The sequence below is a fragment of the Ailuropoda melanoleuca genome, chromosome 3 (assembly GCF_002007445.2).
Source record: "Ailuropoda melanoleuca isolate Jingjing chromosome 3, ASM200744v2, whole genome shotgun sequence".
Classification (NCBI taxonomy): Eukaryota; Metazoa; Chordata; class Mammalia; order Carnivora; family Ursidae; genus Ailuropoda; species Ailuropoda melanoleuca.
The window spans coordinates 74,178,940-74,201,967 of record NC_048220.1 but is presented as its reverse complement, the minus strand read 5'-3'; the positions used below and the strand labels follow the sequence as shown (position 1 = coordinate 74,201,967).

Here is a 23,028-nt window from a genome sequence, read left to right as displayed (position 1 = left end):
GGAACATAAGAACTAGGATGATCGGTAGGGGAAGAAAGGGATAAAGAAAGGGGGGGTAGTCAGAAGGGGGAAGGAAGCATGAGAGACTATGGACTATGAGAAACAAACTGGGGGCCTCAGAGGGGAGGGGGGCGGAATGGGATAGACCGGTGATGGGTAGTAACGAGGGCACGTATTGCATGGTGCACTGGGTGTTATACGCAACTAATGAATCATCAAGCTTTACATCAGAAGCTGGGGATGTACTGTATGGTGACTAACATAATATAATAAAAAATCATTTAAAAAAAGAATGCATGTTTAAAAGGTAGGGACAAACTCTTTAAGAGTACAAACAGAATGCATTTTTGCAAGTACAGAAGAGAGAAGTAAAGAGAACTTTATTAATCTGATAGAACCATAAAAGAAGAAAATGTGAAGCAAGGAAAAAGTGAGATAACTAAAAAGCAAAATTTATGATGGCAGGACAATCCAAGCAAAGTAATCATGATAAAACTCTCAATGAAAAGGAAACTATTGTATGTGCTTATTAACAATCAAGTTATTATATATGATCATAAGAGAAATACCTAAGATTTTCTAATAGACTTCTTAAAGGTGAGGTTGCATTTTTAATATTATTTTTTTAAAGATTTTTTATTTATTTGACAGAGATAGAGACAGCCAGCAAGAGAGGGAATACAAGCAGCTGGGGTGGGAGAGGAAGAAGCAGGCTTCCAGTGGAGGAGCCTGATGTGGGGCTCGATCCCAGAACACCGGGATCACGCCCTGAGCTGAAGGCAGACACTTAACGACTGAGCCACCCAGGCGCCCCTCATTTTTAATACTAGAAAAAGAATTTTAAGGTTTTTTCCAAAGAAGTGTTACAAGGAAAAGAAGGAGCATTTCATAATGAGAGATGACATTTGCTCAAGTATAATAATCCTGAATCTCTAAGCACCTAACAACATAGCTTGAAAATTCATAAACAAAAATATGAGGAAAACATTTAAAAGAGAAATGAAAAAAACACAAAATTATAATGAGAGAATTTCATATACCTCCCTCAGGAATATAGAAATCAAGTGAATAAAAATTATTGAGAACATAGAACATTTGAATATCACAAGTAACAAGAGTAATCTAAAATGTATATATAAAATTCAACACTGTTAGAGACTATATATTCTTTAAACCCATGCATGGAACATTTATAAAAATTGACCAAATTAAATACAACTGAGCAAAACTCAGCAAACACCAAAGCACTGACATAATACAGACCTCATTCTCTGGTCATTCAATAAAACTAGATATCAGCAACAAAATAACCCTCAAATCCTACACATTTGAAAATCCTAAAGCACATGTAACCTGTGTTTCAAAAAACTGAATCATAATGGAAATTTGAAAATAATTTAGAATTGAATGGCAATTCCTAAAAAACACATTCAGACCTAGTAGAATACAGCTGATGTCATTTGAGAAGAATCCACAAGCGACTTTCAATTCAAGTATTAAAGGAAAATTGAGAAATAATGAGTTAAGTATCTAATTCAAAAAGGCAGTGCAAAATTTAAAAGGCAAATCCCAAAAAACCAAAAGTAAAAAAATAAAGAAAAGAGAGTGGATGGGTAGGATGGAAGTGTTTTTTTTTATTTTAGACAGGATGGTAACAATGGCCCAAGGAAAGGCCATTTAAAGAGAAATATGCAAAACGGAAAAATTTCAGATGTTAATAAAATATTTTTTGCATAACCATATGCACATTTTGCATCCTGCCCTACCATGGAAGGAGACAGAAAATTGGCTTACCACTCGGCAGTTCATAACAGGTATATATATAGAATGGAAAAATCACGCATGTCTTGGCTCATGAATCCTCCTTCAGGGATAAAGCCATAGATGCAGCAGGTGCTATGAGAATAGATCCCTTGAGAAGAAGATGATGACAAACTCTGCAAAGCGAGTTCATACTCCTGAAATTAGAGAGCTTCTCATTTCCATCACCCAGTTGCCCATGGAGAGCCAGCATCTACACCTTGTGTCCCAGACTACACAACACTGTACTTCTTATGGGAAGAGTTTCACCCTGGCCTCCTACCAGCAAGTGGGACTGCCTCTCCTGCTTGCAACACCACAGGACTTTGGTGCCACTCAGAGGCTTGTGCTCCCAATCCTAAAGTACTTTGCTTGTCCCCTTTGTTCTTCATACCTTGTTGGAAACCCTATCCAGAGTAAGCTGATGACTCATGTTCTCCCATCATGGTCACATCATTGTCATCAGAGCAGGCCATCCATTCGCACCTAGACTTTCACCCACAACTATTTTGTAGCTCCACTAATTGGATCCCATTTTCCACACCTGCCAACCTTTAAGCCCTGCCCCCCCCCCACCGCCCCACCAAGGTACTCCCTATTACATCACCCTACTTTACTTGTCTCCATAGCACCTACCTGGTCATTTTCTTGCTTACTTTTTTTTTTTATTGTTTCTTTCACGCCTTCCCCCAGAAGAATGTAACCTCCATGAAAGCATGGCTCTCCGCCATCTTGTTCACTACCCTACCAGCTGGCTGTAATGACTAGCACATTGTGGGAACTCAGTATTCTTAAAAAGGTAAATGAATTTCTCCGTATATATCCAAGGAGTCTTTTCTCCATAGGAAGACAAGAGGGATGATCACTAGCGCTAATGTCCATTCTTCAGTATAATCCTGCCATTTCATAGTTTGTAAGTGAGATAATGTTGTGCAGCCCTCTCATGTCCGTCTTTCTCTGCCACATGAGAATTATGCTCCTGCTATGCTGGCCCCTTGCCCAGATTCAAAGGACTGTACTGCATTGATTTTAGCTGGGGCAAGATGCCAGGCAAGGACCATTTGGGAAGAATTTCCCACAGTAGGCAGAAAGTGACACCTCGGATGCAGGTTTAAACTGCTCTCAGCAGCAAGTGATGTTAAACAGACTCCATTTGAGACTGCACTGTGGGAGAGCACACCTGAGCGTTCTGGAACCTGGCATCGGCAGCCAAAATTGTTTCTTGTTTACCCCCCAACCCAGGAAAACCTAGGAAATCCACTCACACAGCAAGAAACCTATTGAACGTTGTTAATCGCAAACAGCTTGTGGCCCCTAATTAATCCTTGCCTCCTTGAAGGGTTTTCTCTTTGGCATTTACTTACTTCACAGTTGCCTGAAAGTTCAACAAGCAGCAATACTCAAGTCAGCTTACTCACATTATTGTTGGTTTTTCAGCAAAGGTGTGTGTAGAGCCACAAAATAAAATGGCACTTGAGAGAAGATGGCCACAGGATGGAAATGCTATCTTAATCAACCAGTAATTTTTCTACCACTTAAGTATTCATATTGTGGCAGAAAACTAATTTTAACATGTACCAAGTAGTCGGTAGAAATTGTTGAAGACTAAATTTTAACAGGTAAAACTGTTAGAATCCCGACCGAGTCCGCCAACTTTTATTGATCACCACAGAGCCAGTCAGAATTAAGTCTAATTGGCTCCCCTCCAGGCTTTCCGAGCCCCCTTCAATTTTGCTTCTCATAGAAAGAAGAATCTACCAAGACTAAGTGTCCATGTTTGTCATTCTTATAGAATCTTTTATGGACTCCTGCTAATTTTTATGAACTCTTGTTTCCTCAATAAAATATAAGCTCCCTAAAGATAAGGATCATGCCTTGCTTTCCTATTATATCCCTAGGGCTTAGCTCATGGGCTGGGATAGAATGAGTGCTAAATAAGTGCGTTTAGTCCAAGAGATGGATGGACATCTCTTTGGAGATGGATAGATGGACAAAAAGAGTGACGAATGAACTAGAGGAAGCATTACTGCTTAGTCCTTAAGTACCCTGCATCACAGTCCCCTCTGATTTTAGGACAGCTGCAGTAGACAGTAAATAAAAGCTCACATTAAACCCTCTCACCACATTCCATGTCCACCATCATCTGCATGCGTTTCTGCTGTCACTCAGGGCCTTCACTGACACTGCAGGTGCCCACTGGGCCCAGGCACAGGCACGGTCCAGCCTGGAAGTGCAGGGTGTTAAGACCCCGGGGAAGTCCTCTGCCAATGAGGTGTGAGGACCAGTGGATGGATGCTGTCCCCTCCTACCCTCAGGCAGAGAAGTCTCAGAAGCATTCTGCACGTGTCTCATCGAGTCTCAGCAGAATCAAGTCCCTACATGTCGCCTACAGCAATGCCCTCAATCTTTGTGCCGGCTCTCACTCCTCTCACTCCTTCACTGTTTCCTGAGATCATCTCCCAAATAAACTGCCTGCACCCAAGTCCTGGTCTCAGGCTTTACTTTCATGGAAACCCAAAGAAAGTGTCATAAGGAATCTAATGTCTGACTCTCAATCTAAGAAAGACATCCGAGAACATAAATGATCAAAAACAAGACAGCCTCAAAGAACAGGGATGAGAAAATATATCACATATGGTCCACCACTCACAAAATAATGAAAGAGAAGTCACTAAACACAGTCCCTAGATCCTGGAAAAGGCCTAGTAAATTGTTCTTCCCTTCTTTCCTAGTTACTTCCCATCCTTTCTGCATTGCTTCCTCTGTTTGCTGTGGGGGAACCCTGTCAGACATCAGTCCCCCAACTACTCCCACCACCTTCTGTTTGAAGGTCTCAGAAGGTTTCTTACTCTAAAAATGAAGGCCCTCGGTGAATAACTACATTTACCCAGAGACCAAGAGAAGTAGTGATCAACAAAGGAAGTTGAACAGCTGATATTTAGTGTAAAAAATACGAGTTATACTCAAGCGCTGCTATTTGGATCTTCCACTTTTTCAGAGAGCACTGCTTGATTAATAGTATTGGATAACTAAATATATAAAATCAAGAACTGTTTTACAAGTAGCAGAGGATAGTCTCTGCTGTCAGCCATTCTGGTCTGTACAAAGCTTGGCTGCTTGATCTGTAAAGTTAAAAGTAGGCGTAGTTCCCAGGATCAGCACATATAGACAAGACTTATACACCCGAATCTGCAAAATTAATGTGGATGTCGCAACTTCTCCTGGATTGAGTTTTCATTTTAGTGATTTTTACCCAATGATGTGAGATATCTTAGGTTTTCAGGCAGTGTGGGTAACCAGATGAAGGGGTTTTGGGGACAGAGTGACCTCAAATCGAATCATATAGGTATTCCATCTAAAGGCAAGACCTAACTTTATTCCCCGATGAACATTATTGCCCCTTTGAAATGCTGATGCTACCTTTCATAAAGTATGGAAAATACTATAATTTGACTGTCTCTTCAGCACAGAGTTTAAAAACCCTTATTTAAACATCCAAGCTTAAAGAGAGCAAACATCACAGATCCAGCAAACAGATCATGTCTTAGGAAAGAAATCACAGCACGTGCACAGCTCTGATATCACATTTGCAATTCTCAACTACTTTTTCAAACACCTTGTTTCTGCAAAGAGAAAAATCGTTCCAAGTCTAGGAATTAGTGGTGAGTGAAATTGGCTACATTGGAATTCTTCACATGTCTAATCTTAACACTATGTTTTAAACAAATTAAACTTAAAACAGAAGCCCTAAATATATCTTGGACAGAATTTATCCACACTGGTGGCAAAAATGAATTGCAGTCCTACCACGGTCTTTATCAACATGCTCAAAGCTCCCAATAGGCTTACCAGTAAGTAAGGACACTGGGCTGGCTATGCAAATGCAGCCCTGAGGGAAGCCCCCGGAGCTTCGTCAACATCAGAGCAGTCCCTGGTAAGCATGGGTAGAACCACGAGGCTTCCTACAGAAACGGAACTTCAAAACCAACTCTAGCCCTTTCCTCCAACCAGACCGTAACCCTAAATCTGCTTTTATAGACACTCTGGGCCCATCATCATTTCTCATTTTATTTTCTAAATATCATAAGTGAGCTGATAAGGATAACAATCATACTTAGCCAACGATATATTTTGTGAAATTGTTTTCAGTACTTTATTTTCTATTATTATTATTATTATTACATGAAATTCTTCAGGTTCTTTGAGCCTTTGCAGAGCATTTGTTTTAATTAAAATATACAAAGAATTCTCCCGTCAAAATTAACAATTTAATACCATCAGATGGAATGTAGGATTCAAATCAATTTTGTCAGTGAACTTTCCCATCAGTTAAAAATAGGCTCTGATCAATACCAGGATGCATATTTCTGAAACTTCAGCACTGGTTTTCCTGCTTCAGCAAGGACATCAAAGAGAAAATAAACTGAAGATTTTCAGCTGTGTTGGGTGCTCTGAGAACCCAACAGTCAAGGAGAAATAAACTTTGCCTCTGCCTCCCCACTTACAAATGAGTAGCCCAGGGTTCAGAGTCGTTGCTTAAGATCACAGTGACAAAAGCAAGAGAGTTTGAAAATCACTTGCTAATTCTTGCTGCTGATGATACAGAGGAGAATTAATTGGGTCTCTCTCTCCCTTTCTCCCTGTCTCTCTCTCTCTCATTGGAATTCTAGGAAGAGGACATCAGGAAGCTGTGACTAGTATATATTACATCTTGTCAGAAGACGCTCAGGGAGTTTACTAGAAAACCTCCCTGGAAACCAGGAGCCAGAGGTTATTCAAACGAATAAGAAATAAGATCATTGCTCAAATGGGGAATAGCAAAATCTAGGAGCGACACAAAGAACTTGTATAACCTTTGGCAGAAAACAAGCATTCAGTTAAGAGCAGGAACAGGAGGGTCTGTGTGTGGACAACAGTAAAGTGGGAGTTAGAAGCGATGTCTTGCCAGATGCTTGTTTAGTTCAAGCCTGTCAGTGAGTTTCAAACAATCAGTTAGGAAAGAAAAGAAGTGAAACCATCTTTTCTTTAAATTCTTCAGTCATGAACATTTAGCACAAATCACAATGCAGAGGCTAAAGTGAAGTCTGGGTTTGAAAAATAAGATGTTACCTTGACAGTTGTTTCAACAAACAGCTGCTCCAAGAATCAAACTTTCATTAACAATCAAGGGCAACAATTGCCACCAGCGGTCACCTCTGCTCAAGGTCACGAGGATTGTGGCAGGTGCTGTGAGCTGTGTTTGTGAGCAAGAGTCAGAAGTCCTCTCAGACTACATACCTTCATGACTTCGTGGCAAGATCAGTGCCAACAAAGGGCAGAGGAGTGGTATCAGGAAAGGGATGTTTATGTCCTCTTTCTGCTTGCTTTGGGAGTCTAACCTACTTGAGAGAAAATAATCATTAAGTGGTTAGAGGACAAGATTAAACGAAACCAAGTTTTCTTCCTGGGGTCAGGGGGGACGGATGGGGAGCACGTAAACTGCAGAATCTTCATTCCTCAAGGCTGAAGTCCTAACAAAAAGGAACAAACGTGGCACACATCCATGGAAAAAGAAGAGCCCTGCGAGCCAAGGTTTGCTGCAAACAAGCTGCGTCTTAGAGGTCGATATTCCTCAGCCTCTTCAGCCTGCCAGTCTTTTCACCCAGGAGTTTAATTTTAGCTCTGTATTAATTATACATTACAATTACACATAGACATGGGCACGCACACACTCTGTAATGATGATGCTGCTATCGTGGACTCACTCTGGAACTTATTCAGGTCACCTCAGCCCCTGTGGGATTCGAGGTTGTTTACCACCTAGTACCTCACACTCGATTTTCTCTGGAGATGGCTGCCCGGAAACAAGCCTCTTCCTCCAAAATGGAAACTGTTCGCCAACGCTTTCTAGCGGGAAAAGATTACAGATCTCTACGTCAGATGCCATGCAGGGACCAAAAAAAAAAAAAAGTGTATATGTTGATAAAACCAAAATGTTCTGACACTCCATCTTAGGCAAGTGTGGCTGGATGTGCTTGGAGAGCCATACATGTGGTCATGCCTCACAAAGGCAATCCGACTCAGAGATGTGGTTTTTAGGTTGCACAGGAAATGGATATTGAAGGCTTTTCCTGTCGTCGCTGCAGTTTTGGTGATTGCAGTTTGGGCTGGGGAACAAAGGCTCAGCAGAAATATCTCTGCGCTTCCCCCAAGCCCAGCTGCTTGCCCTTGACATCTTGAAACTGGCACTTCAATGAGCTCTTAGCCTCTGAGAGCAGCGCATGAAATGTAAGACCAGAAGCATCTATTTATTAAGCTTGGTCACTAAATTAATCTTTCCCTATGGCCAGCTATGAAGTGGAGCTAATGAGGATGAAGCAGGAGCCGAGCTGGGACATATTTAGCCACGGGCTGCACCTCAAGGCCTCACTCCCTGGCAAAAGAATCAGGACAGCTCCCTCCTGACATCAAAAGGGCACGAAGCGGACCTATGGCAGAGAACTCAGGCACCTTTTACTCCCCAGACCCTCCCTTTATCTATTACTGAAAGCCCGGCCATGGGGGGCTCCTGTACAACGCACGCCTCCCGGGACTACAACCTCCCCACATGGACTTCATTTGTCAATCGGCAGATACTTATTGTGCCCCCCCCACGCCTGAGCGCTGGGCCGCGTGCTGAAGCCCCAGCAGTGAACAAAGCCAAGGCCCTTCTCTGAGAGACCCCACAGTACAGTGGGAGTAACCGTCAAGGACAAATTCACACACATTTTCAGATCGTGGTAACACCTTCGCGGCGGCTGTGGCATGGGCGCCTAGCAAGCCCAGGAAGGGTGCGGAGGGAGAGCTGCGCCCCGCCAAGCCCCAGGGTAGAGGCCCCAGTCCACCCTCCGAAGAACACGGAAGAGGAAAACTGACCAGAGTTACATAATCCCTGCCTTGATAAACGCTCTGGCCTTTTACCTCCCCCATAACCTAACGTGGGGTATATATTATTGGGAATCGTGGCTGTGGAACAGTCTCAACTTGTTTGGACACTCCAACCCCAGGGAGGCCACAGCTTATACAAAGGGACAGACGCAGGTCCAGATTTCCCAGCCCCCCAGTGGCTATGTAACACTAAGTGTTACTGAACTTCTAGGAGCCTCAGTTTTCTCACTGGGAAGAATGGGTTGATATAGGGAGGGATTACATTACAGCGCATGCAAAACTTATCTGGCATCGTTCCTGGCTCACAGTAAGTGCTCAAGGAGTGTTCATCAGAGTTGACAATGTGTGTGTCCCAGGTACGAAGTTAAGCCCTTTGCAAACTTTTAAAAATGTTTTCTCACCATAAAATGGACATTCTTGTTATCACCAGATTAGGTAACAGAAGCCAAGACGACTTCGAGTAAATTGCTCCATTTGCAAAGCCGGTAAGCGGCGGGGCTGGCACCCACCCCTTCTCTGGCTCCAGCAGCAACGATGAACTCACTTCCTGAGCACAAGAGAAGCATGAGCAAAGTTCTAACCCTAAGCCAAGCCCTCCCTCCTCCAGGTGGAATCAGAAGCTGTCCACTTCAATATTCCACGGTCAGCTCAGCTTCCTTAGAGAGGCTCCCCAGGGAAAAGGGATTCTATTCCATGTTGAACTTTTCATCCTAGTTTCTTTTCAACTAATTCGGCGCAAAGCTGAAAGATCTTTTGGTTAACTGTATTTATTAAGAAAATGGGCTGGAGTGAGCCCAGCTGGGGTCATGGTGCAGTGAGTGGTTTATTGGGCGCACACAGGGTGACAGCTTGGGTCTGGGGTAGAAACGGCCCCTGAGCAGCATGCGACTCTGCCACTAATCTCCAGAAGAAAGCTGCCTCCATAAGGACGATGAAAACTTGGCCTGACAGGTCAACAAAGTGCAAAGGAGCAAAAGTTCGATGAGACTATCCATGAAAAAAATCCTTCCATCATCCTAGAGTCCATTGAAAATTTACAACAAATTAGACAGTTGACTACATAGAAACAAAAGGGGGAATAAACCAAGAATTAGTTATTTTAATACTAACAACTCTGAGATCTATATTCTCGAAGAGCTGTAGAAATACCCAGAAAGGTATATGAAAGAGTACTTTCAAAATGACAAGATTTTTCATTTGATCCACAAAATGTAGTAAGTGCATTATTATATTCCCAGCACTATTATAAACACTGGTAAACAAATAAAAACGCATACCATCAAAACAATAATAATAATAACCACAAATACCTACCATGGTGGAACTTACCCTATTTGTGTAATTATCAAATATTATAGAAATATTAGTAATTTCTGTTTCCTTAGCTTTGAAGTTAACTCCCATTTAAATGTAAATATCTGACAGTATGTTCCTTGTATTGGTTACCTATCAAGTAAACCTTCCCCATTCACCAATTTCCTGAGAGTTCATTTTGTTAAAAGGAGGGGGAAATAAAAAGGACCATGTAATCAGAAGGCAGTAGGAGTCTGTGCCAGGTGAGTTTGTGGGGTAAGGGCAGGAACGAGGAGAATGGTACCTCTCACAATTTTGCCTACCAAAAACATTGGCAACACAAAAGTAATTTCACTATTATTCTAAGTAAACCACCTGCTACTGCTTTCAGAAAAGAAAAAAAGCACACATAACACATTTCAAAGTCAGAAACACTGTGTATGGTCTGAATTACTATTCCTTCCATTAGCATGGGTAATCAAGAGTTTACTGTGTGTGTTCAATCAAAGCTAGCCCCAAGCGAGTCCTAAAATATAGCAATTATATGTTTCCTCCCACTCCTGCCCCGCATAATGGATCCTGAAGGAGAAAGGGTGTTCAAACAGGCTGCAGCATAATTCTTAGCGCGTGGGTGAATCTGAAAAAGTGCAGCATTTTAAAATAGGTGGGAGAAAGGAGCATGGGTGTGTCCTTCCCTGAAACACCAAGAGTCTATACCCTTTTGCAAGGAAGGAAGATGAGGCCAGAGTGACAAAATGGGATCTGATTGGTTGGTTACTCTTTACTTCCAAAGAAGATTCCAGGGATTGAGACCATAGGCCAAACCGAAACACCAATTAGCCAAAAGAAGAGAAGAGAAGGGGGGGAGGTCAGGGAGAAGCAGACAGTCTCTGGGGATTGTCAGATCTCTATGATAAGGAATGGCACCATTATGCTTGCATTTTTAGAAGTGGCCCTCCTCTTATCCTGGTTTCAAAAGAAGCCCCCTCTATTCACCTTCTCATTAAAACAGCCTCTCCAGAAAAAATGCTGAGACCACACAAAGCAGGACATTCATCACTAGGGCAACCCGCGTGCTCAATGAAAGCTGGCAAGCACAAAGGGCTCACTTAAGGCTTTGCAGGGAATCTGGTTCTCTTTGCCTCAGACCATATTTCAGATTTAACACTGGACTCGGGAAGCAAATTCTATTTTTTGGTTTTTGTACCAAGAGTACTTATGAAGAATGAAATCATTCTTTAAATTTAATTTTATTTTTTAAAGCAGGCAACCTCTTGTGTAGTGTTCAGCACCAAATTTTTATTTACCAAGGCACTACCACCAGCTACGTTCCAACCCATTTATAGCATGTAAAGACAATGTGGTTAATTGTCTCCCAGGATGCCCTGCATACTACATCTGCAAGGACCATTCAGATATACTTCCCAGCTCTGCCCCTACCTGCTCCCCCCTCCCGCCTCCCACAACTGCCTTTCACCCATCTTTCCTGTCAAAGACCACACACACACACACACACACACACACACGCACGCACGCACACACCCACCTCCTCAGGGCCAGTAAAAAGCTACCCAGCTATAGCTCCAGCATAATGTGTAAAATAACACCAAAATCTGGCTACACAGAGTCGCATGTATAATGGAATTTACTGCAAAGCATTTTTGTCTTATCTATTATTTTTAAGGACTTTGAGATATTAAAGTTACGAACAACAACAACGACCCTCCATTCAGTGGAGGCAAAGGGCAGCCACTCTTATAGCAAAACCATTGTAAACTAACTCTCATATACGTACCGCATCAACCTTGCTTTAGTCCTGGACTTCCTTCTACACCTCTTTCTTTTCCTGGAGATGGAATAAAACCACTCCATGTGGCTAGAATAATAATATTGTATCTCAGCTTTATTTTAATTTGCTGTTGACAAAGCTTTTTCTCAGTTACTTTTCAGAAAAATAACATCTCCTGAGAAATCATCTTTAGCATATTAGAATCTCAAGCAGAAGTTCCATTGTGGACACCTGGGGCAATTTTCTCAGATATGGGACAGAATTCAGCTGGAGTGTGAAATTGGATCTGTTTGGGTTTTTTGGGTTTTTTTTTTTTTTTTTTGGTCTTTTTCATGTATTCCGAAGAGTGGGGTTGAATTGGTTTGGCACTCCTGTTTCATAAACTATTCTTTCATTTTGTTTTAAATCTGCACAAAGCACCTAAGAAAGAAACTTAAAAAGAAACTCAGCAAAAATACTCTTTCATATTTATTAACAAAGAATTTGAGATATCAGGAAAATAACCAGATAGAGTTAATAATACCAAAATGTAACAAGTTCTGAGTCAGGTGCCAGGGATTCCAAGATTAGTAAGGCACAAAATTCTACTCTATGTTCACTCTAGGTAAAAAATAAAGAGGACAAAGTTATTTGTCCATCTGGAAAGAGAAGTCAGGCATCTCAGAATAGGTAATACCTTGTGGCTACCCACCTAAACCAGAGCTATTTGAGGTCCTAGTGAATTTTCAAGAGTCTGAAAGAAGTCCTGAGATCAAAATGTTTGAAAACCGCTATTCTAGCAGATTGAGTAGGAAGCAAGGAAACAGACACAGAGTAAAAACAATGTTTTCAGGAAGTTTGGCTATGAAAAAGAAAGAGATAGTATGCTATTTAGTTTAGAAGGGAACTTTGGGGTCTAAAGGTGTGTGTGTGTGTGTGTGTGTGCGTGTGTGTGTGTGTGTGTGTACACACCCGTGTATGCACACATCATTTAAAATAAATAATGAAGCATCAAACTTTACATCGGAATCTGGGGATGTACTGTATGGTGATTAACATAATATAATAAAATAAAATTTAAAAAAATAGGATTTAAACTTGAGCATGTTCAAATACTAAGATTAAGGGTCCATTAAGGAGAGAGATGTATAGATGTGTGATGGGGTAGAAAGAATAAAATCCCTTAGAACAAACAGAAGAATTGGGCTTTGACTGGAGAAGGGACAGCTCAGTCCTTTGAACAGGAGAAAATCAGGAAAGGATTGATTCTGATGATGAGAAAACTTTTGTTTTTGTGGCAGTAAGTTGAGGAAGCTCTCATCTTATGGCTGTTCTATACTCTGTGAATTAAGAGGTAAGATGATGTGCTGAGGAGGAGGAGAAAGGTTGGGATAAGGGAAGAGAGTAGGGTACTGGAGAATATCTGAAAGTATTCCTTTGGCGAATGTTAGGGACATGACTATGGAAACCTGGCAGGGTGGCCAGGAAGCACTGAAAATCCTGCTGACTGAAGGTGAAGACATAACTTACAGTGGACTCAATCACTGGATTAAAAACTTTTTGACTTTACCGTGAATTAAAATATACATATGGAAAAGTACATAAAATATATATTTGTAATTAAACAAATATTTCCAAAGTTTATCAATACCTTTATCCTCCTACCAGATAGTAAAAGACCATAGAATGCTTCCACTGAATTTACTCACTCAGCATATGACATTATTAATACACATTTTAATAGCATGCTTAACTTCATAATACATTATTCTAATTTTACATAGTAAGTGTTCATTTATATTTACCCAAGTATTTACCACTTTCTTTACTTGCCCTTCTTTCATTTTAGGCCTTTCATTTGAGCTCATCCTCCTTTAGAATTTCCTTTAGTGATGGTATCTGGTGCAAACACTCCCTATTTTTGCTTTTCTAAAAATGATCTTGTTTCGCTTTTATTTTTTAAAGATTTTTCTAAGGGTATAGAACTCTAACTTGGCAGGTATTTTCTTCTCAGCAGTTAGAAGATATCATTCCACTGACTTCTGGCTTTCATAGATAGTACTGAGAAGTCAGCAATAGGCCTAATTGCTGTTCCTTTAAAAAGTATTCTGACATTTTTCTCTGGCTTAGATTATTTTTTTTTCCTTGAAAATTTTTTTTCTTTTTCTTTGGTGTTCGGCAGTTTTATTGTAAAGTATCTAGGTATGCAGGTCATATGTATTCTGCTAAAGATTTGAGGTTTTTTTAATTGAGATAAAATTTGTAAATAACATTACATAAGTTTCAGGTGCACAGAATTATAATTCAACATCTGTTAACACACACCAAAAGTGACCTCCAACAAAAGTGTAGTTCCCATCCTTCACCCATTGTGCCCACTACCCTTGATCGGTTTTTGAATCTTTGGATTGCTGTATTTCATCAGTTCTGCAAAATTCTCAGTCATCATTTCTTTATTTTTTTAAGATTTTATTTATTTATTTGACACGGAGGGGGAGAGAGAGAGAGCACAAGTAGGCAGAGTAGTAGGCAGAGGGAGAAGGAGAAGTAAGCTCCCCGCTGAGCAGAGAGCGCAATGCAGGGCTTGATCCCAGACCCTGGGACCATGACCTGAGCAGAAGGCAGACACTTAGCCAACTGAGCCACCTGGGCACCCCAGTCATCATTTCTTTGAATATTGCCCCTGCGCTTATTCTCTCTCTCCTCAAATTAAACATACATTATACCTTCCTTCATGATCCTTAATGTCTCCTTTTCTGTATTTTTGTCTCTTTATGATTATCCTGCATATTTTCTTCTCATACATATTTTCAATCATCTTCCCGTTAATTCTGTGGATAATTTGCTATTAAATTCAGAGGCTGAATTTAATCTGAGTTATCTTTTGGTTTTCATTTTTAGAAGTTTTATTTGGCTCTTTTTCAACTCTGTTACATCAAATTTCAAAGTGTTTGCCATTATTTTCTTAAAGAGAATAAGCATAAATGTTTTTAATTTGTGTCTGCTGATTCCAATTTGTAGGGTTTTGTAGACCTGTTCTTCTGTTACTCTAATGTTTCCTCCTCATAAGATTCTGTTGTCTTACATACTTGATTTTGTTTATGACTCCATGCTTTTCACTTTCTCTGAAAAATATTTACAGGGATTCCTTGAAGCTTAGTACCAAGTTACCTACCTCCAAAGAGGATCTGAATTTATTTCTGCCTGGAAACCAAGGGCATTACCAGTCTAGAATCACCTTACTACAAATTTTTTTCTTCTAGTTTTCCTAGACCCTTCAGAATATGTGAAGTTAATCTGCAAATCTACACAAAGTTTGGCTTATGGCTATAACTTTTCAAAAAATTTTTTCCTTCCTTTTTTCTTCTTCTATGTGTAGTTTCAAGGCAAACTTTCCAGCAGTTTCTTTCTAATTCACCCTTCCCAGCCCTTTGTGGTTATATCTTAATGTGAAGAGAGTGTCTTTTTAGATTATCCACTTGTACTGGCCCTGGGCCTTAAATAATAATCTCTTACCTATGAGGCCACCAAAAACAAAGTGCAATTTTCTACTGTGCCTTAGTTAAAGGCACATTAGAATGCCTTCTGTGCCAAGTGAGTTGACTATTCAGCTTACCTCTGAGTTTCCAGTTTTCCTTAAGTTTTGGTCTGACAATTCCTTAATATCTTTTAAAATTCTGCAATGTTTAAAAGAGATGTTCTTAATATTATGCTCAGCACTTTTAGTTATTTTCAAAATTTGCCCACGTAATCTAGTCAACCATTACCATAGTGGAAATCACGATATTTCTTCAGGAACATTCATCAGCTGAGGTATGGGTATAGAGAAAAGGACCCAGGATTAGGGTCTTGCCAAGTAAGAAGAGAAAGATGATGTGGTAAGTCAGCTTAGGGAATTAGTAAAGAATGCCTGAAGTACTGAATTATATGAACTGGATGAGGAAATAATTAAAAATAGAGGAAATGTTTGAAACACTGAAAGTAGATGATAAACAGAACAGAGCTCTCAATGAGGTCACAGAATCGATATATCAGGAACAACTTAGTGAGTGACCTGAACAGATGGGAGATTATAAAAAGAGAATGTCTAGGTATATGATTTCCAGGATAGAGAAGTTTATTGTGACTATGGCAGTAGGCGGTGAGGTACAGAGGTTGAGAAGGTTATTTTGAAGATGAAGAAGCAAAAAAATCTGAGATTTTGAGGTCAGCCAAGATAAGGTCAGAACTAGAAATGGAACAAAAGACCATGAGACAGACCCAGAGTCTTCAGTGAGTGAATGGATGTGATCATTACAAGGGGGGATTTCAGGAACAAGGTGAAATAGAAGATGGGTACCAGGTGTCATTTGCCTCATGAGATCAGGGGAAATTTCATGAAGAGGGAGGAGTAATCACCTGAAATAACTTAAAAAGTAAAGTAATGCAGATTTACATTCAATTCTGAGGAATGTTACAAGAAAGAAAAATTTAACAAGGCAAATTTGAAAAACAACCAAACACAACTTCTAGACAGGAAATAGTTCTCAGCTTTTATCATATGTGTGTGGATCTCAGTGAGATCATAAGATTGGCTTTTTTCATGGGGCAAATGCAGTAGAATGCATCATGTGATGTGTGTCTGATCCGGGGGATTCTTGTCTCTCCCAGTTGCTGTCCCCCTCTAGTTAGTGTATTTGTCCGGGCTTTGTAAGACTTCACAAATAGATGATTAGGTGGCTGCTAGGTGACCTGGTTTGTGAAATATAATGTGTTGGTCTTTTCCATGTTCTTTTGGTGTTTTATTATTTATCAACTTCTTTTTTGTTTAGAGAAAAATAGCCAAAGTTCCTTGACAAAAGGTCCTGCACCAGGAAAAGAAACTGGAACATAATTTAGTGACCTCGCTTGATGTGTGGAGGTCTTGAACCATCCTTTCTTTTGCATTCTCCTTCGCCATTTTTGGGCCAGATCTTCAGTCCTAAAAACTGACTCCTCCCCTAACCCCACTTCTATCCCCCCTCTCAAGAAAATCCCCGTACATACACATTTAAATGTTGAAGAAGCTAAGAACCCTCCATCACTTGTCCCCAATCTCCTGTGTCAAGACCATTCCTTGAAGTGATGTGTATTAATACACTTGTATTTGGATGGATCAAACCCAATTTATTCTCTAATCTTACGTAGAGAAAGCAGAAGCAATGAAGGGGCCACTCCATGTAAGAAGTAGGGTCAGGAGGCCAGGAGGTCAGGAGACTTACCCAAGTCACTCAGGAACTTTTATGCAAATGCAAGAAACTTATGTCAAAGTGGCCACAATACTGTTTAATAGGAGACAGAGGAATGTAATTCCATGTTTACTGCAAGAAACCAAAGCTTTGTGCGAAATCTTGATTTTGTGGGGGGAGGGTAGGAAAGATTGTATCTATCTGTTCTTTCCCTGATCCCTTTCCCTCATTTCTGAACTTCAGGAGACTGAGGCCCCTTGAGCTTTAGGGACTCCATCTCTGGGGAGTGTTTATTTGGTGGTGGATTTTGCTGTGCCGGGTACTTCTTTTCCCACTCGCTATTGTTCTATAACACACATGCCGACCCTTTTCCCTTCTCTCATTACTCTGGGAAATACAGCGAATAAATAAAAACTTATCGGTACTGAAAAAAAAAGAAAGATTCACTTTCCTCTCTTCAAGAAACAAACCAAAAGCATGAAGAGATTCTAGGAAATGATAGGCAACTTTATACAAAAGAATTAGCTTTATTAATGATCCAGGCAAGTGCTCAACAGCTTCCAACACGTGGAGATCTCGAGTATAGCTGGTATGGATAACACGGTTTAGAACAACTCTCCCTGCATGTATGGTATGCTATACACCCTGAACAACAACCGACAGTGCTCAAACAGTTTCCATTAAAAAGATCCAAAAACCCTGAGCTCACCATTAAAAACAATCACAAAACCCGCAAATAATTAAGCAGCTTCAGAGCCAATGAGTATAAAACAGCCAGAACAGACCTACAGTAGCTTCGAGCACTAGAATTAGCAGTACGGAATTTAAAGTAAGTATGCTTGGGGCGCCTGGGTGGCACAGCGGTTGAGCGTCTGCCTTCGGCTCAGGGCGTGATCCCGGCATTATGGGATCGAGCCCCACATCAGGCTCCTCCGCTGGGAGCCTGCTTCTTCCTCTCCCACTCCCCCTGCTTGTGTTCCCTCTCTCGCTGGCTGTCTCTATCTCCGTCAAATAAATAAATAAAATGTTTAAAAAAAATAATAAAGTAAGTATGTTTGATATGTTTAAAGAAATAAAATAGATTTAAAATATGAATAAGATGTCCAGCCATATTTGAAAAAGAACCCAACAAGGCTTCTAAATGTGAAAAGGAGGGCGTAATAATGAAATTAAAAACTAAATGAGGTGTATAACATCTGATTAAACACAACAGAAGCAATGGTGATGCAGAGTTCTGAAGGACTACCCAGGATACAGGACGGAGATCCTGAAAGATGGCAAATATGAGAGAGCAGTAAGATAAATGCAGAACAGGATGAAAGAGTATCGCATAAATCCGACCACAGTTTCAAGAGCAGAGGAGATGGAGGAGAGACATTATTTAAAGAGTGTATGGTTAAGAACCGGTAAAAGAACAACAAATCCCAAGGAGGAAACTTTTTTGAATCAATTTACACCTAAACTCAGTTTGGCAACACTACAGAATACCAACGAGCAGATTACCTTCAAAGAGCAACAGCAGAATTAAATGAAGTTTTTTTCTGTAGAGGACCAAATAGTGACTATTTTAGACTTTGCGGGTCCAACAGTCTCTGTTGCAACATTCGACTCTGCGCTTTTAGTGTAAAAACATCCACAGACAACATAGAAATCAGTTATGTTCTAATAAACCTTTATTTATAAAAACAGGCCACAGGAAAGATTCTGTCTGTGACACAATCTACCAACCCCCCGAACTACAGAACGACCCCAATTCCCTACAGCAGCAATGGCATCCAAAGAAAAAGGCCTAGATTGAGGTCAAGTAGGTGTCTCCTACTCTTTCCGCCAGAACTTCATCGTCCACCCAACCTAAAGAACGCAGTTCAGCCTGAGAAACTGCGACAAAGGGCGTTCTTGCTTAGTGTCTCTCTCGCTGAAGCCAGAACTGCAAAGCAAGCCGGTTACTAAATGTGGCCCAGCGGATATCAGGTGGTGCCAATCAGAAAACTGCTCTGACTTCTCAGCAATATCGCCCACAGAAAGTCACCCAGTCTCACCAATGTAGACAGAAGCTTTAACCAGAGAGCGCGCAGAAAGTTATCTAGAAACTGCTTTCACTCTCTCCCAGCCCTCACACTCCCTCCTCCGCAGGCCAAGGAAGGCAAGGCCCATGGCCACATAAGCATTGGCCAATCCTTTGCTAGTGGTTACCAATATTACTTTCAAGAAGCTAAAAAAGACACCCGTTTATGGAAGAGAAATTATGACCACAAATTCTATGAATATCTCGAAACAGTAATGCCGATAAGGTGACTCTACCTTTGGGAATGCACCTGTGGATACCGTATAAGATGACGGAGTGGGAAAAAGAGTGTTTCTAAAGAAAGTCTTTTCCAGTCAGTGCTCAAAGGGGAGGGGGGGCAAGAGAGAGTAACAAGAACCTCAACCAAAGTGCATCAGGCCGCAGAGCAAGAACAAGGAACAACGTTGCAAATGCCAACACACTGTGATGAGCGCGCTCAGGCAGGGTTCCCAGAAGTTTAGGTTAGCATTAATCATTGCTCCTAATTGCTGTCAGTTAACTCTCCCGAGCCCCTCCAGGCCAAGCCAGCATCCCATGAAACATGTTGTCTTCCCTTATAATGCATTTTCTGTCTTGCCAGTAACAGAATCTGTGGCTTTGGTGTTCTTTACAGAAACACTGATCGAATTACCCTAAGACCTTTTTGTGTGTTCTGGGTTACTGGGCAGAATTCCAGCAAAAAATGCTTACGTTATCCTCAAATAGAATACCTAACTTTCCAAGACTGCTCAGAAGTAAATGTTTCTCAGTCATTTCAGGCTTGGCCCTTGATTAAGGCCCAATGCACTTGACATCCTGCTTTCTGGCCACTATGTTACACAGCCGACATGTAATCTCCTAACTTCTAAGACCATTCTAGTAAAGGCCCTTTCCCACCATAGCATCTTGTGCTCTCTACCACAAATGCAAATAGGCCAAATTTCTCTTGTGCCTCCATCCCACAGGCTCCTTTCCCAACCTTCTAAGTCTCCTTGGGACCTCTATTCCCTTCAATCTATTCATTTAAGAAACTGCTGCCCACTCCATTATTTGAGTTCTCAGGGAAAACACACATACACACAACCCTTTTTTCCCCTTAGTATGTTTCAGTATTTTGCAACATTTTAGAAATTCTTTCTAACGGCATCCTGAAAACCTATCCTTTGGGGAAACGGAGATCTACAGTTTGCATGACTTGTCCGAGATCAACAGAGTCAGAATCAACTGTGAAATTCATTCTAGTGGTTTTCCTACCATATCCCTCTTATCTTCAAATTTAAGCTTTTGTATTTGCCCTATGATTCCAAGATTCCCAAATTTTCCTACAAACAGTGATTACATGCTTTGCCTGCATCTTTACAGAAAAAAAAATTAAATCTTTTTTAAAAATATATGGAACTGACAGGAGCTTTGTAACTGAATATTCATGTCAATTTGACTTTCATTTGACCTTGAAGTGTCACTGTTACTTAATGTGAAGTTATCAAGATGAAAGCCCAGCAGATGCTGCCAAATGAAAATTTTGCTGCAATGAGCTTTTTATGAAATATTGAGGCTGAGCAGAGAACCAGTTCCTCTGACAAAAATACTCTCAGTCACTCCCCTCACTAAATCACAGTGTGGAGGCTGCAGGCTCTCCAGGCTTTCCACCGCCAGCAATGACATCCTGAATGTGCTTAGCTGGGAAACAGCCAAGATCAAGAGATGACCTTTTTATTGCAGATTGTGAGATCATCTTCATTCCCACAGGTTTACATTCAGAACGAAGGTTTAGTTTTTCTGGGTTTTTTTTTAATCACATGGTTACTGAAGGAGATAAAAAATATCTCTCACCGAGCCGGAAAGGCGATGGCGGACTTTCCTCCTGCAGCCCTGTGAGTAGTTGTCACATCCTGGAAGCACACTGCATCCTCTCTCCTCTGTGGCAGTCCCGCTTGGTCCCCAGCCTCCCCTCGGGTCAAAAACCTAACATGACACACTTGTATAGGAACAAAGTTTGTTATTCAGTTGACATCTCTGACCTACCCGTCAGTGAGGTGACCCGCCATTTGGAGGAAGGAAAGGAAGTGATAACGAGTGATACTGCAAGTGAGACACCCAGGATGTGCTATGCAGAAGGAACATGACGGTGAAGGCCACCTGAGATGTTTTAGCTCTTGTTGTGTCACCTGGCTGGCGCAGTCTAGATCAGATGACAGTCACTGAGCACCCAGCAGGGGCCGAGGGCACATTCACTATTTTGCTGAGGGACTCAAGGGTAAGCAGCTTTCTGCAGGGACACGTTTAGGAGAGAAGGGATACGCTGCATTCCTCCGGGGACACTGAAAGCCAAAGGCTTCTCCATGCAGGGGCATGGAGCAGAGGCCAGGTGGAATGAGGCATACGGTACACTACCCTTTGAGAACACTCCCTGATGACACCATGGTAACCTTTAGTTTCACTGACTGCAATGGCCCCTCTATTCTATTCCTGGCATGATGCTCAGCGCTGGCCGGGATTCATTTCTCCCTATTCAGCTCAAGTTGTAGTCACATAATAAAATGCACAGTGACAAGATTTCCTAAGGCTTTCAGGTACATTCAGCCTGGCAGGCTGCAGGATGCTACATTACTAGGTCCAATGGTTAAATGAAGGCACCTATTGCTTCCAGACTGCAGTCAGAATCCAAACAGATGCTGTCTAGAATTAGTTATTCGGGAGGCAGTTAAGGATCCTTTGAGTCATTTATGCAACAAAGTATTTTTAGAGTGTCAACTATGTCCCAGGCATTATGCTCCACCCCGGCTGACACAAATATAAATAAGACATAGCCAGGACAATCTCACAGATAAGTGAGAGAGACAGAGATAAGTACACACATAATACAATATGGTGAGTGCCATTAGTGATTAGTGATAAGTGCAGGGTCCTTAGAAGAACAGAACATCTAACATAGTCTGAAACGGATGAGATTTTCTTAAGAAAGTATGACCAAAAAAAAAAAAAAAAAAAGGGGGGGGGGGGGATTAAAAAGTGGGTATTCCAAGCAAAAAGACAAATACAAGCAAAGGACAAGGTGCATAAAGTAGGAGATTGTGTGCCGTACTCTGCCATTGCAGCACGTGAAATGTGTGTGCCTCAACGGACAGTGAGTGCCAGAAGTTAGGAAGCCAAGGAGAGGCCGGGTCAAGGAGAAAATTGTGACCTCTGTAAGAAGCATTATGCTACAGGCACTGAGCAGCCAGTGAAGACTCTGAGTAGGGGAAGAACATAGGCAATTTGCACACCTGAAAGATCATTCTGGCAACAGTATGGAAGAAAAGGCTCAGGGATTACACTAAAGGGAGGGAGAATGCTTAGGATCTTTTTTCGAAAGCTGAGATAAGTAACGAGGAGGGCCTGTCTCTTAACCCCTCAGATAGCTGACCACCAAATCTGGAAACTAGAGGCGTTCCCAACTGCGTATGGTATACAAAATCAACTTGGAGCCTGGGACAAATTTACTGTGTGAAGCATGCCACACTTAACCTTGGAATGTCCTCCTAAAGCATATGGAAAAAAGGTGGAGAGAGGCCATCCACACCGCTACTCCCTGCCCATCTCTTCCCCAGTTGCCTAGCGTGCTCGTGACCCCATGTCATGAATGCGCAGACAGTCCCACACCTGGCTGTGCCCTGGCTTGCTTTTCTGGGCTGGGCTGGCTTTGCCATGTCCAGGTCCATTGCTCATTTTTCCTGTCTCTGCTAACATGTGGGGACTTGCTTCTCATCTCTTTTGTGGTCATTGTCATTTCTGCCCCCTTTCTGAATAAATCTACAGAACTGACCCCTCCTCACCAGCTCCACACTGTGGCTGCTCAAATTCAATGCCTGATGGGGTCAAGAGTAAATCCTAGGTCCACTACAGAGGAAAGTGTACTGTTTGCTTCCTTCTAGTAACATAACATTAGGCATTTCAGCCTTACAAGAGTGTCTTCCTGGTGCGAGACCAGTCCAAGCTCCATTTAATCCTTCCAAAGCAGGGAATCATTC

At 41.4% G+C, this 23,028-nt stretch overlaps 1 protein-coding gene across 2 annotated transcripts in view; it reads right to left on the bottom strand.

Annotated features, from left to right (window-relative positions):
• The window catches only part of MACIR (macrophage immunometabolism regulator), a 145,568-nt gene that overhangs the window by 21,225 nt on the left and 101,315 nt on the right, over window positions 1-23,028 (bottom strand). Inside the window, exon 4 of one of the 2 annotated variants that reach the window (XR_004624173.1) lies at window positions 7,078-7,178. The exons of the other annotated variant lie outside the window; for it this stretch is intronic. The gene's annotated coding sequence lies outside the window, so the exon portion shown is untranslated. The remainder of the gene's footprint in view (window positions 1-7,077; window positions 7,179-23,028) is intronic. 2 annotated transcript variants of the gene reach the window in all.